Raw genomic sequence first — 13220 nt, 5'->3', positions numbered from 1 at the left:
GAAGTTTAGGAACTTGGATCAAAGCTTCACAACTGACCCATTTTTTTCTATTAACATTACAAAGTTTAATAGTGTGACTCTCCAGGTCTTAATTATTATTATTTATTATAATATATTCAGACATTAAGGCCCCAATCCAGCAGACTCTTAACCATCTGCTTAATTATAAGCATGGGAATAGTCCCATTTAAATCAATGTAACTGCTCAAGCGCTTGGATTTAAGCACATATTTAAGTACTCTGCTGGATTAGGGCCTTTAGAAAAAATGAAATAAAATATCATTGTCACTGTTTCAGAATAACTGCACTTGTATTTCCCCTCTGTAGTCCACTCCTGGAGTGCTCAGTCAGGTCTCGGGACACTTGTCTCTAGGTAGAGACCCTTGTCTCACTTCTTTCTGATTGGGTGTTTTAAGGCTGCGTAGACCCCTGCCTTACATTGGAATACCCCCTGCAAGCCCCTATGCATTGCTTTCTCTCTGAAGACTATCAACAGTATATTACCAGCAGTTACACATTACCACACAGCTATTTCGAAGCATGTACACTTATTTATAAGGCAAAAGCATTATAGAGAAAACATTTTGTAAAAAAGTTCCCACATGCTTGCTAAGGGCTTACCAGAGGTCACTTCTAACTCCAACCTAGGGCTCTGGTAGGTGTCAGTCTTTCCAACTCTTCAGCAAGAGTTGGGATCCTCCTCAGACCCACAGTTCTGCCAGTTTGCTGAATCAAAAGGAAAACCACCACCAGTCTGCTTAAACTCAGTCTTTCATACCCAAATCCCATTTTTTGTCTGTTGGTCTCTGTAAAACCTAGTTTGAACCAGTCAATGCGAACCACCCCAAGTAGTGGTACCTCTTCAGGGTCGTTTACAGTTTCTGTGACTTGCCTTAATCATCCCCTACACACACTGTTTTTAGTTCCTGGAGGAGCTGTAGTCACCCTTCCCCAGACACAGAACACAATCATACATAAATCATTCATCAATTTTAATATAATGGTCCTCAAAGATACTGCATGGGGTTGCAATATCTGTCACAATAAGGTCAAGATAAACAACTCAGATGAGGACAAATTGGAGAAAGACCAAAGTAGAGCAACAAAAAAGATAAACTGATCAGAAAATATGATCTAAGAGGAAAGGTTTAAAAAACCTAAGTTTGGAAGAGAAAACCCAGTTTTGTGAAAAGGAAAGGGAAGGAGGACCTGATAACAGCCTTCAAATATGTTAAAGGATGTCACTAAGACCACGGAGATCAATTGTTTTCCATGTCCCCTGAAGGTAGGACAAGAAATAATCTGTTAAATCTGCAGCAAGGGAGATTTAGGTTAGAAATTAGGAAAAAGGTTCTAACTATAAGTATAGTTAAGCACTGGAACACGTTACCAAGGGAGGCTGTGGAATCTCCATCGTTGGTGGTTTTCAAGAACGGGTTAGACACCTGTCAGGGATGGTGTCGGCATTCTTGGTCCTGCCTCAGTGCAGGGGATGGACTAGATGACCTCTGGAGGTCTCTTCCAGCCAGCCCTATGCTTCTATGATGCTATGAATCCCCTGTATGTCCCTGGACTTTTCATTTCAGGGCACAACACCGAGAGAAACAAACACATTGGAATTTAATAGGGAGGAAACCAAGAGAGTGCTCTAGAAAGAGCTTTACACACCCTTACAGAAATTTCAGAGTAGCAGCCGTGTTAGTCTGTATTCGGAAAAAGAAAAGGAGGACTTGTGGCACCTTAGAGACTAACCAATTTATTTGAGCATAAGCTTTCCTGAGCTACAGCTCACTTCATCGGATGCTGAGCTGTAGCTCACAAAAGCTCATGCTCAAATAAATTGGTTAGTCTCTCAGGTGCCACAAGTACTCCTTTTCTTTTTGCTTACAGAAATTAATAGTGAAGGGAGGGGGGGGCGGTAATAATTCCAGGGAAGGGATCTTCGCCTCTTTTACATTCTATGGGGATTTCCCCTAAGCACAGGCTGCAGGCGGGGCAGAGCAGACATGAGTTGTTCCATTGAGCTGCTCCTCAAGCCTTGCCTGTTTCCCAGTGCAGGGCCCGGTCAGGACTCCTCTTCCACCGCCGGCCGGCGTCTCCCGGTGGTTCCGGGGCTGCAGCTATTCCAAGCATTACGGTCCCGTCTGGAGGCTGGGCCGGGAGAGGCGGGGGCAGGCCGTGCCGGGGAGGAGGCGGAGCGGGGGCTGCCGCTGGAGGTGCCGCGGCCGTTCTGGAAGGCAGGGCGCGGGCGGCGCGTGGCCGGTGAGCGGGGGGCGCTGGGCACCGGGCACCGGGCGCGCGCCAGGCACAGGGGCGGGCAGAGGCCCGCGCGGCCGGGGCTGTTGCTAACTTTCGGGGGTTCCCGGGCGCCGGCCGCTGCCCGGGGCGTCTCAGCCCTGCCCGGCCTGGCAGGAGAAACGTGGAGCCACCGGCGAGATCTGGTGGGAAAGCGGCGCGTATCCGTGCGGCGGGGGGTGGGGAGGAGCCCCTAGGGAGCCGCGGGGGGGGGGGAGCGAGCTCCGGCCTCGCCCGGGGCAGGGGCTGCCCCGTGCAAACTCCCCTCTGCCTGGTGTTCGTAGGGGCATTGGTCGCGCAGACACCCCCCACCGCGCCCCAGCAGCCACCCCAGCAGGAGACACCCCCCCTCCGCTGGCTCTGCGGGATGGAGGGGGCACCAGGGGGGTGGGGGACTGGAAGGGTGGCGACCCTTGCCCAGGCAGGGGTGTTGCGGGGAAGAGTGGAACTCCCTGGGCAGGGCACCCCAGGGCAAGGTGGGGTGGGAGCTAAAAACGAGAGACCCCTCTCAGGGACCAGGGGGCCTGCCCCATGGAGGTGTCAAGGTGGGGAGGGTAGAAGAGAATTGTCTCCTTGTACTCCCCAGGCTGAATCCCCCTTCTCCCCCAGTTAGGCGTGGTTCCTTCCCTCCTCCGAGGGAAAATTCAGGAAAGCCGGCTTGTGCCAGCTCCCGTGGATGGGACAGACACACCAGCGAGCAGCCCGCACGTCTGCACTGCACTTCAGGCGTGTTGGGACATAGGAATTGTCCCACCGGCTTAGACCCGCGGTCTCTGACAGGGGCCAGAACCAGACAGGGGTGGCAGGTTTGTAGAAATTTTGGTGGTGCCCAGAATCCGCCCCCCACAAACTCCGTCCCCCCACCTGCCTAAGGCTCGGGGAGGGGGTTTGGGTGGGGGGAGGAAGTCTGGGGTGCAGGCTCTGGGATGGAGTTTGGTTGCTGGGTGCAGGCTCCGGGGTGAGGGGTGCAGGAGGGGGTGAGGGGTGCAGGCTCTGGGCTGGAGTTTGGGTGTAGGCTCTGGGCTGGGCAAGGGGGTGGGGGTGCAGGAGGGAGTGAGGGGTGCAGGCTCTGGGCTGGAGTTTGGGTGTAGGCTCTGGGCTGGGCAAGGGGGAGGGGGTGCAGGAGGGAGTGAGGGGTGCAGGCTCTGGGATGGAGTTTGGGGATGGAAGGGGGTGCGGAGGGAGGGGGTGAGGGTTGTGTGGTGGGGTTAGGGATGAGGGGTTTGGGGTGAGGCTGGGGATGGGGTTCATGATGCAGGAGGGGGCTCAGGGCTGGGACAGTGGGTTAGGGTGCAGGGGGATGAGTGCTCTGGCTGGGGATGAAGGGTTTGGGAGGGGCTCAGGCCTAGGGCAGAGGGTAGGGTGTGGGTGGGGTGAGGGGTTTGGGGTGTTGGAGAGGCTCAGGGCTGGGGCAGAGGTTTGGGGTATGGGGGGGCTGAGGGCTCTGCCTGCGGGTGTGGGCTCTGGGGTGGGGCAGGGCTGGGGATGAGTTTGGGGTGCAGGCAGGCTGTCCCGGAGCTGGGACCAGAAAGGAGGACTCCCCTCAGCCCTCTCCCCACCGGCAGCAGTGAGCTCTGGGGGAGGGGCCCCCCTCTCCCCTCCCCGGCAGCACATTCACCTCACACCATTATCACAGTACATGCTCCTAGAGCCCCTCTCAGGCCCAGGAAGCCCCCTTGCCTCCCCTGTGGTGGGTGCTGGGGTGGGGGGGCTGTCATCACATGTGCGCCTCCTCCCCTGCTGCTGCCCATCACTGTAGCCTCACTGGGGGGTGGGGGATGGGGCTGCCCCTTGCCCAGTGTGGGCCAGGAGCAGTGACTGCAGGCAGGGGGGCCCCCTGTGCTGGTGGAGGGTCCTGCCGGAAGAAGGAAGGGTCTGATGCAGAAGGGCAGGGCAGGCTGGTGAGGGGCACTAGGACCCTGCGGTGGCCGTTCATACCAGGAGCCAGCGGAGCAGAGTCAGCGTGGAGCTGCAAGGGAGAGGCAGGGATGCTCTGGGACCCAGGGGAGGCGCACGGGGGCAGAAAGTGGGGCTGGGAGACACTCGGGGGAGGCAGCAGGCGGGGCCGGGGGAGAGACCCGGCCCCAAACATTGGTGGAGCCGGGCACCATGGGCCCATACAACTCGCTGCCCTGGAACCAGATGCTTCAAAAGAAGTAAGCCCTAATAGTTAGAGATTGGCGTTAAGCCATGAAGCCTGCGGTTTTGTATTTCTTCCTAAATTTTGTTTGCATCAACTGTTCTATGTCTGGTTATTCTTGTTATCCTTATAGATTTCCAGGGCCTCTTTGAATGTTAGTAAGTTCATGGCTTCAGTGATGTCCTGTGGCAGTGAATTCCACAGTCTAATTATGGGATAAGTAAAGAAGTATTTCCTTGTAGCAAATTCCAAATTGATAACTTTTAATTTCATTCACAGTCCCCTGGCTCTTGTGAGGTAGTAGATAGATGAACAAGAGGTTCCAGTCTCCTTTCTCTAGACCATTCATTATTTTGTATACTTAGATCAGGCCCTGTTTATCTGTTGTCTTACTAAGGTAATCATCCAAATATCTTCAATTTCTCTTCATAGAAGAGTTTTCATTGTTTTTACCTGCATCCCTGCTCTCTGTAATATCCTTTTTGAGATGGGGTGCCCACTACAGCATGCTGTATTCCAGATGAGGTTGCACATTGTATATATACATTTTATAACGGCGTGATCTAGGAATGGTCTAGATAATGCTGCCACAAGTGCAGGGCTGGACTAGATAACCTCTTGAGGTCCCTTCCAGTTCTGTGATTCTGTGATCACATTTTTGTATTATTCTCCATCCCAGTCCTTATGCCTTAGGAGTTTTCTCTGGGGTTGATGGATGGAATTTTCCAGAGCCTGTCCTACAACAGGCAGTTTGGAGCCAGTCCCACTTCTGGACTCAGGGGGCAATGGTCTGCCATTGCTTCCATGGAAGATTTCTAAAGGATGGGGTAGAGACAGGTGCGCAAAGAAAGAAGATGGGGAGCAGCTGTGTTGATTCCAACTTTCCGTAAAAAAAAAAAAAAATTAGGGTGACCTGTAAATTTCTCAGGGTGTTGAAGGGTCCTGTTGTCTGACATTCAGTCAAGCGAAGGGGATAACATGAAGGGATAACATGAAGCAATGTCTGGAATTTAAAAAAATTACATTTTTTTCACCAGTGAGTTAATCATTGGAACAGCTTCCTAAAGGATGTGGTAAATTCTCCATCACTTGGAGTTTTTAAATCATGACTGCCTGTCTTTCTGAAAGGTATATTCTAGTTCATCTACAAGCTGCTCGTCTCACTAATGAACTGGTGGGTGAATGTCTGAGCAGTGTTATATAGGATGGTCATAATAATACCTTCTGGCCTTTAAAGTCTGTCACCTCTGTACGTCCTAAGCCAGGATGATTTTCAGGTTAGCTAGAAACAGACAAACTACTAGTAAATCACAGATTCAAAATGTCATTCAAAACAAATTTCCTGTAAATCATCCCCACCACCATAAAGTGTGGGGCCTGATTCTCCCATCCTTGGCGCTCTGTGTCACCACTTACACCAATGCAAAAACAGTGGGAGACATTTCCAGATCAGAAGAGTTGCACTTTGCACAGATATCTTTGACATAAAGTGGCAGGCAGTAGAGAATCAGAGATAACCTAAGAAAGAAAGGACATGTCCATGTACAAGCTTGCACTGGCTTAGTTAAACTGGTACAAGCCTCTGTGTGGGCACTTCTTATTTTGTTTTAGCCTAAACCAGTTCCTAGCTATAAGTTAAACGGAAATAAGTCTGGCTTAAACAGAAATAAGTGTCTACTACAGGGGTTTGCACTTGTTTTAACTAAATCTGTTTAAGTTAAACTGGTTCAAATGGTGTGTGTGTAGACAAGACCTCAGATTTGTCCTCTCCCTATCTGTTTTATTCTCTTCTCCTTACCTCTCCCTATTCTATTCTCTCTCTTTTTCGCTCTCCTGTCTGTGACATCTACCATTAGTTTCTTCTTCACTTCTCTTTCTCCCTGCCCTCATGGTTCTCCCTGGGTTGGAAGCCAGCCCAAGGGTCCAGCTCACTCTCTTGTCTGTAAGCCTCCTTGCTCCCCATGCTGTGCTGCCAGAGTGAGCGATGAATGGAAGTTCCTGAGCTGGAACTCCACTTGTGTAAGAAAGCAGGGGCAGTTGACAAGGCCGTCTTTGTGAGGGCCCCTCAGTTTTGGAACCTGCTCTGAAATGGTCCTCCTTTATCAACCTGCAGGACTGTGAGGCCCATTTGTTTCCCAGACCTGAGAGGGTTTGGGAGGACTCTGATAGGGGTTGATAATAATTTTTCAGCTGCTGGGTTATCTTTATTAAATATGTTTGTAATTGGGTGGAAGGAGTCCCTGGAATAGTTTACTTGTAGTCCTGTATTATTGAAATGTTCTGAGGAGGGCCTACAGCAAAGAGTGGGCTCTCCTTATTATAGAACAAGTGTCTAAATCCAGTTTTATAACTTCGGGTGCTGAGATGGTTTGAGAGTGCATGAGTGAAGGAGGGAAACTGTAGGTGTCACCACCACATGGAAGTTAGTTGCCAGCTCAGCATCTGGCCATAGGGGGAACTTTCCACCCAAATACCCCCACATTCCAAAGAGGAGGAGGGGAGAGAGGAGTAGTGTGATAGGAGGCTCTCCTATCACACCCATTCTGAACACTGAACCATGGCACAGATCTCTGCAACGTGAGTTAAAGGAGTAACACTGTTAGCTAGTAGCAGTAGTAGGCTATCTTCTATTTGGAATAGTGTGTCGAAAATGTTTGAGCAGTGAAAGATGAAAGGCTATCTGCTGTCCAAGCCTAGAAACAGTGCTCCCCCAGCTGCTATTGTGAGCAATGGTATCAGTAAGAGGCAAATCAGATAGCCTGAATATTTGGATTTCTGAATGCAGTGGCGAGTCAGCCAGTTCAGGACACTTTTTACTTGGGTTTCATATCCTTGCTAGTTAATCCCCCACATTATCAGACCTGAAGGTTTAGTCCTCCAAATAGGCTTTGACACAAAACATTTCCCATAATAAAACTCCTGATTGCTTCACTTTATAGGTGCACTGGGAGGATAGAAATAAGCTGAAAAGGACCCCACAACCACCAATTCCCGCAGCTGTGTGACACTGAACAGGAAACAATCCCTCTTGTGTACATAGTACTTGACAGGCAGAGGTCCTTGGCTGCTGTAAATCAGCATAGCACTGAAGTTAATGGATGAAGGTCTGGCCTTTTGCTTACTCCTTAACTTCTTTAACTTTATTTTGCTGCAGCCCTAACTCAAATATATGCATCATTGAAAATTTGGGCCTTTATTTCCCACAAGTATTAAAGGAGTTAATAGTCAAGGGTAACATATGGGGTATTAGTCCAAAGAATTTTCCATTTTTAGACTTGTTTACATAAGACAACTGTTACATTTATATTTGCCACACTGTTCGTGATGGCAGATTTCTAAGGAGTAAAATATAAACATGTAGATAGGTTTTATTTTCTGTGACTGGTTCAGTGTATGGAGTTTTATATTTGTTGGAAAGTAGGATGCTGCCATGCCAGAGTAGGCTCGGACTCTGTGCCATCCAGAAAGAGTCTTTCTTTTTCTTGCTTTATCCTCCTGATAGCAGGGGAAAGAAAAATAAATGCTTCCTGATATGTTTTAAATTAACCTTTTCTGAACACTTAATGCAGTTTCAAATGACCTTTTATTTTGAACGTTCCCAGAGAATTTGGAAGTTTATATGAGAGATTTTGATCCATTAAAATTATGGGCTATGTTCAGGAACACAGGTACACTTCAGGATTGAAAAGACTTGGCATATTGCAACAGGGGTTGAAAACATGTAGTTTGGTCAACAACCTCCCCACTTATGGTATAGCTTGTCTGGGGCATTTAACACTCTGCAGACTATTGAGTTTAATATGAGATGAGCTTGCTGTTATCTCAGGGGAAATGATGGGCAGGACTACTGCTCCTAAGATTGGTGTGACTTCTCTCTCTTTTTTTTACTGCCAGGAATTAAATATTTTTTCAGCTATGATTTAAAGGAGCTATCAGAAGTTAATCCAGCTGTTGACATTTCTTAAGGTTACATAACTACGGATATCACAAGTTTTAGACTGAAGGAAGCCAATGGAAATTTGAATAAAGACAGTCAATATCAGTGCATGCAAAGAAACAGCATTTTTCTTTGGTCTGTTTTGGAGAAACAAAGGCAAGCAAGTTGTTGGGCATGTAGTTTTTAATTATTTGCAGATGCACATTAGAGGCTTTGGCAAGGAAGCTGGTGATGCAGGCATGTGGAGACGAGTGTGATGCCTTTGATGAAAAGGAAGAGTCAGCCAGAAAATAGTTATCTCTAGGGGATGGGCGCGGGAAGGATCCATCAGTACAGAGGCAGATGACATCAAGAGCCAACAAGACCCCATTTTTGTTAACGAGTGCTGCCTGCGTGCAGCTGTATGATCTCATGCTATGAACTGCCTCAATAGAGGGTTCTAAAGTACAGCCTGGTGGCTAGAGTTCTGCACTGTGGTGTGATAAATCCAGACTCAGTTTCCATTGCTACGGGCAAATTTACAATTGGCCCAGGCAAGTGTAGGTCTCCTGAGTACATCTGAATTACAGCAGTAATGAATTGCAAGATTCCTAGGCTCACCTTATAGCCTTAAGGACCACCCCCTGGATGGAGATCATAATAGTAATGAGGGTTTCTGTGTGCTATCTAATCTGCTGGCAATTAGTGCATATGATAGCAAAGTTGTAATTTAAAGAAGATGCTTCATATGGTTTGGTCTAGTTTGCAGATGGTTTTCAGCTGACCTCATTAAAATCCTGCTAAGTGGAGTATTTTGTGATTGCTTTCCTTTTTGATCTTTCTAACCATAGTATACTCACCTTCCAACATCCTAAAATCCTAATTATGATTCAGCACAGCCCTTGGCGTTTGGCCGCGTGGGGGACATTTAGATTTTGTCTGTGTTATCCATTTAAAAATCATTAGCCTTATAGCTGAAGTCACCCAGTTTGACAGCAGCTTGGCATTTGATGGTGTGTGCTTTTTAAGCAGAGAAAGTCTATTGTCTGTAGATGGAGGAAAAATGAAATAATGTGGTGGGTTTAGTACTTCACTATTTGTCGTTTCTGGTCCTGTAAGTGAGAGTGCTGATGCATCGGATGCCAGGGTGGATAAAAATCAATGATTTAAAAAAAATCATATTTTTTTATTTAAATCAGATTTTTTTTAATAAAATGCTTTTTGAGGAAAAAACCTATCTAAAGATAATTTTTCTACATTATAGCTCAAAGATAACTCATAATGGAACAGGGATTATAAATTATAATTCTATAGTATGAGACAATATATTAATGTAATGTTTAAGAAAAGTTTTGTAAATGAGTTCCAATAGTTCATGGATTAGGGACCCAATCTTATGGGGTTCCACACGCTTCTGTATAGATTATTTAGGTTAATCTTTCTATCTACCCAATGAGACTCAGTGCTCAGTCTAGATTGAAGATACCATCAGAGATGCTTAGTTTTGCAGTTCTCAAACTGTGGATTTGTGTCTCCAGAGGTAACTTGCTTGTTAACAGCAAAAATGTTTTTAAATAAATAAATAATATATAGAGGTGAGAAATGACAGACCTCAACTCTATTGTCCCTCTGCAAATTTGTGTACGCAGAGTCAATCTCTTACCTCTCTCTAAAAGTGCCAAGTTTCAAAAAGTTCGGAAAGGCAGAATAGATCTGGACAAGGAGAAGAAGTCTGGAGATAAATGTGAGAAGCGAAGGACATACACTTGTTTTGTTAAAATATTATATGTTTGCTGTTGAAGAAAAAAATCCAGAATACTTAATGTTGTTGTTTTAGTTAAATAAAACAATTTAAATGCCTGTCTGGTGATGTTCTCCTAATACAATCTGGCAAGAAAATCCTTCAAATATTAATGATTAACCTGTTGAATTGGAGATAGTTCACCTCCCAGTGACTTCATAAATATCTGCTTCAATTACCTTTGGTAAATGAAATAACCAAACAGTCATTCATTTTCTGATATAGCTGTAAAACTAATCTGAAAAGTTTTCAAAATAAATCAATGTTTAAAAATGTATAGTGTGTACCTTCTAAAAATGAAACCTATGTCTATCTCTAAGTTGTGAAGAACATGTATTAAGGTTATAACAACCAACAAGAATGCACTTTTATGTAGAAAATCATGATTAAATCGAGTCTTCCTGACTAGTGATTTAAACCATGATGCAGCAATGGCATGTGGGGAAGTGTAAGCAGACTTGGCTCAGACAACAGTTCAACCTTAAATTGCTATTTGTACAAGTGTTGACCTCTCTTCATGGCTTTGTATTTGGGCCATGCCTCTGAAAAAAATACCACCAGCCAGTCTGTAGCCATGTATGCCTTTGAAACAGTTAGTTCTTTGTTTAAGTCAGGCTGGTTAGACTGCACCATGCTAGTTTAAATTTAGATGCACGTTGGAAGCAACATTTACTTTGGCTTTGGTTTTGAGGTAAATTTCAAGTCTGTTGAGTAAGTACAGATTAGAGCCCAAACATCAACCCTTACTCACTGTTCAGTGCTGGCTTACTGCAGTTGGTTGAGTAAAGTAATTAAGGTATTAATGGGATTTAGATTTTCTTGTTTCATGGTATCCTATCTTGTAATGCCTTATACCTTTGTACATTGTGTACGCTGGGAGTGCAAGATTGGGACCTAACTAAGAGCAAGAGAACTGCAGTGTCTTCTGCTGCATAGTTAATTTTATATCATTACAGAAAAAAATCTGTGTTCTTAAATAAATGTGGAAGAAACGAATAGATCCTATGTTGTGTACATGATGTGATTTATTATGAAAACTACTTTAACCAAGAATGTGCAGTGACTTAGCTGGTATGTATATGCACTGTAGCCCTCTGCTGGATAGAATTGGAACTACTCAACTCTGTAAGTTAGGCCCTGTACTGCTAAGACAGGGGCGGGCAAATTTTTTGGCCCGAGGGCGACATCAGGGTTGCGGAACTGTATGGAGGGCCGGGTAGGGAAGGCTGTGCCACCCCAAACAGCCTGGCCCCTGCCCCCTATCTGCCCCCTCCCACTTCTCACCCCATGACTGCCCCCCTCAGAACCTCCGACCCATCCAACCCCCCCTGCTCCTTGTCCCCTGACTGCCCCTCCCAGGATCCCCCCACCCCTAACTGCCCCCCCCAGAACCCCTCCCTCTATCCAACCCCCCCGTCCCCTGACTGCCCTGATCCCTATTCACACTCCCGCCAGGCCCCCTGATACTCCCATGCCTATCCAACCCTCCTGTCCCCTGGCCGCCCCCCCGAACCTCTGCCCCATCCAAACCGCCCCGCTCCCTTATCATGCTGCTCAGAGCAGCAGGAGCTCGCAGCCCCACCAAAGCCTGCCGCGCTGCCTGTCAGGAGTGGCGGGCCGAGTGGCGGGCGGCGCAGTGAGCTGAGGCTGCGGGGGAAGGGAGACAGCAAGGAAGGGGCTGGGGGCTAGCCTCCCTGGCTGGGAGCTCAAAGGCCGGGTAGGATGGTCCTGCAGGCCAGATGTGGCCTGTGGGCCGTAGTTTGCCCTCCTCTGTGCTAAGAGCTATCACAGATTCTCTTCTAGAGATCTATGCTTTTTGAAGCAGGAGAATCTGAGTTCTATTCCTGATGTATGGTGTTGATACACAGTTCCTGACATTTGTAAAGTTCCTTATTGGCTATAGATTTTTTACATATGTAGTACTCTCTGGTCCCCATCTGTCTGGCTATTCTGTCTATTTTAGGTACTTAGACCGCCTCCATTGACATAGTATCTGAGAGCCTCATAATCTTCAGTATGTATCTTCCCAACTCTCTGTGAGGGAGGGAAGTGCTATTATCTCTTTTTTACAGATGGAAAACTGAGGCACAGAGATTAAGTGACCTGCCCAAAGTCATGCAGGAAGTCTGTGGTGGAGCAGGGAATTGAACCCTGGCCTCCCGAATCTGTTGGTAACTGGCTTTTGAATTCTCGAACGTCCACCTCCCAATTCTTGTGCCATGATTTAAATAGGACAGTCATGTTCATGAGACAAAGGAGGTAACTGAAAAATGTTTTCTGCCATGTTGTGTAGTTGAAGGAATAAAGTTCTGGGGCCTGGTTTCCAGAATGGCTTCACACACCTACTTCCAATAATGTCAGGTGTTGCAGTTGTGGGTGCCCAAAATTGGTGCTGAAAATTGAGCCACAGGTAAAACCAAATGTGTTTTTTATATATATATATATATATATATATATATATATATATATATAAAGGCAGACATATATGGAGTGCATGTGGACATTTGTGGTTTCTGTAGGTTTCAGCATATAAGATGAGAAAATGTATGGTCTTTTTAAAGAGTCTTGCTCATGAACAGAGTCAGGGAGCAAGACTTGATATATGCTGGGTGTACTTCTTTGACTCTTAATGTGAGCAGAGAGTAAAAAGTATCTTCTGGCCTGTGTGACTATGGGGAGCATTTCAAACCGCAGAATGTGTCACTCTGGTGTTACCTGTTGGTTTGTGGCATGAAATGAGATTGTGATTTTAAATTTTACATAAACTGATCTCATTATGACCGAATTTCAGTATATCTTCATGTAATCTGATAAATTGGTTGGCCTCCCTGTGAAAACCATGTAAATTCTGACGCTGATAGAAGCAATTAACATTTGACTAAGCACTTCGATGGCGCTAGTTTATCAGGGAAGGGGGAGATTTGCTCCGACTTTCATCTTGTTCATCTGTGCTCAACATTCTCTCTGACTGGAAAGAGAAAATTGCCCCCTGAATCATCAGCCAAAAGAGAATTAATTTTGAAAGTCCAGAACACAAGCGGCACCATAAATATTCCGTTGCAGCTTGT

At 46.5% G+C, this 13220-nt stretch overlaps 1 protein-coding gene across 10 annotated transcripts in view; it reads left to right on the top strand.

The window, feature by feature from the left end:
* The first annotated feature begins 2188 nt into the window (after positions 1-2188).
* Positions 2189-13220, top strand: part of P4HA2 (prolyl 4-hydroxylase subunit alpha 2) — a 55462-nt gene continuing 44430 nt past the window's right edge. For 6 of the 10 annotated variants that reach the window (XR_012160225.1, XR_012160224.1, XM_073355642.1 and 3 more), the window contains exons 1-2: positions 2189-2262; positions 2905-3101. The gene's annotated coding sequence lies outside the window, so the exon portion shown is untranslated. Of the gene's footprint in view, positions 2263-2286; positions 2442-2904; positions 3102-4338; positions 4452-13220 lie in introns of those variants that run through there. The other 4 variants (XM_073355635.1, XM_073355636.1, XM_073355637.1 and 1 more) reach the window with 4 other exon arrangements.

Source organism: Lepidochelys kempii, chromosome 8 (assembly GCF_965140285.1).
Source record: "Lepidochelys kempii isolate rLepKem1 chromosome 8, rLepKem1.hap1, whole genome shotgun sequence".
NCBI classification, from domain to species: domain Eukaryota; kingdom Metazoa; phylum Chordata; order Testudines; family Cheloniidae; genus Lepidochelys; species Lepidochelys kempii.
This window is presented reverse-complemented; position numbering and strand designations above follow the sequence as displayed.